Source organism: Petaurus breviceps, unplaced genomic scaffold (assembly GCF_028583685.1).
Source record: "Petaurus breviceps papuanus isolate PSGF00001 unplaced genomic scaffold, PetGlider_PUasm1.0 90903, whole genome shotgun sequence".
NCBI classification, from domain to species: domain Eukaryota; kingdom Metazoa; phylum Chordata; class Mammalia; order Diprotodontia; family Petauridae; genus Petaurus; species Petaurus breviceps.
In genome coordinates, this window is record NW_027187376.1 from 6,922,222 (window position 1) to 6,924,300 (window position 2,079).

Below are 2,079 nucleotides of genomic sequence, written 5' to 3' on the forward strand. Positions count from 1 at the left end.
GAAACAATGGGAAGAACCACAAGAAAAAAGAAACAAAATGACAAAAGAAAAAAAGAGAGCAAATAGTATGGTTTGTAGTCTGCATTCGGACTCCACAGTCCCCTCTCTGGATGTGGACATCATCCCCCATTGTGAGTCCCTTGGAGTTGTCCCAGATCCCCGCAGTGCTGAGAAAAGCTATGTCTGTGAAAGTCATCACACAATGTGGCTGTTACTATATATAATATTCTCCTGGTTCTGCTCACGTCACTCGACATCAGTTCATAGAAGTCTCTCCATGCTTCTCTGAAGTCTGCTCACTCATCATCTCCTATAACACAACAGCATTCCATCACATTCACACACCACAACTCACCCAGTCACTCCCCAACCAATGGACATCCCCTCAACCTCCAATTCCTGGCCACCACAAAAAGAGCCGCTACAAATACCCTTGTACATGTGGGTCCCCCCTCCACCCCTATGATCTCCCTGGGATAAAGACACAGAAGTGGTATTGCTGGGTCAAAGGGCATGCACTGCTTCACAACTCCTTGGGCACAGTTCCAAACCACTCTCCAGAATGTCCAGACCAGTCTACAACTCCACCAACAATGCACCAGTGCTCTAACCTTCCCATATCCTCTCCAACATCCATCATTCTCCTGTCCCATCACGTCAGCCAATCCGAGAGGTGTAATATGATACCTCAAGTTGTTTCTATTTACACCTCTCCAACCAATAGGGATTCAGAGCACTTCCTCACATGACCATAGATAGCTTTAATGTCCTCATCTGAAAACTGCCTGTTCACATCCCCCGACCCTTGATCATGAATCTAGAGCTGGACAAGACCATAGAGGGCACGTGCCCAACCCCTTTTACAGATAAGGAAACTGAGTTCCAAAGAGGTTAAGTGACTTGCCCAGGGTCACATAGCCAGTCAGTGTCTGAGACAGATTCAACCTTAGGTCATCTTGACTCCAGGTCCAATGCTCTTTCACTGTCACCAGTTACCTAGAGAACCTATGTCTTAGATTAAGAAACTTCATTGTGAGACTTGAGATATAATGTTTCGGAAAGTCTCCTTAGTTTCTCCTGGGTTTGAAGTCCACAACTCTGTAGGGGAGTGAGGGCCATTGGAGGCAGGTGAATTGGCCTTGGATATGGGATCTGATAATGCAATCCTATTTCAATTCTTGCTATACATTCATCTATACATTGTTTAATTAGTTCTGAATCCGTAAGATTTTTTTGTTTTACTGGAACAACGTTCTGTCTTAATTTATAATGTACTGCTTTTCTCTGAGAGTGTCCTCCATCTGCCCTGAGGCTGCACTCCATCTCCTTGTGATCCTGAAAATCCTGCGGTACAGACTCAGAACTTCTTGTCTTGTTGCTGTCGTCATACTGTATTCATCACGCCTGCCCCACCACCCACAGTGCAAAGGAGAAGAGCAGGGAGTGTTGGGAGTCCTGAGGAGCAGACCGCAAAGTCTATTTTTTACCTTTATTTGTGTCCTTAGCACAATGCCTGACACTATTAAGTGCTTAATAAATGGTTGTTGATTTACTGTGATAACAGGTTGGGTCAGTGTCAGATTAATCTTAAGCACTAAGGGAAAAGAGCCTGGAGTCAGATGCCTTATTCCTTGATGTTTTCCTGATAGCAAGAGGTCTAGTGTCTGAAGCTCTCTCATCCTGGGCAGTGTCCTCTAGGTTAAAAACATGGTATCTGATGATCTAGTCCTTGAAATAAAGGGCTCTGGTCATTGAGGTTGGATACCTGGCCTCTTGGCCTCTGGCTCTGGGAGGACTCTAAGAGGTAAGAAGTTGGTGTCTGAAACTCTGATTCCGGTTTATATCTTTAAAGTGAAGAGCCTTGTATCTGAGGTCTTCATCTTAGGACCTGTGGATTGTTGTATCTAAGTTTCTGCTTCTAGGCAGGGTTACAAAGTTGAGAAACCTGATGGCTATGGTTCCCATCTTAGACTGGTACTCATTTAGCAATGGTAGCCTTTCCTTGTGCTGGCCTTGTGGATGGTATATTAGAAAACTGTAATATTGTTGTGATGAGTAGACTTCAGGGCGACAGGTTTG

General features: G+C 44.7%; 1 pseudogene; it reads right to left on the reverse strand.

The window, feature by feature from the left end:
- Positions 1-1,017: 1,017 nt before the first annotated feature.
- LOC138151574 (LYR motif-containing protein 1-like) lies at positions 1,018-1,424 on the reverse strand (annotated as a pseudogene).
- Positions 1,425-2,079: the final 655 nt, after the last annotated feature.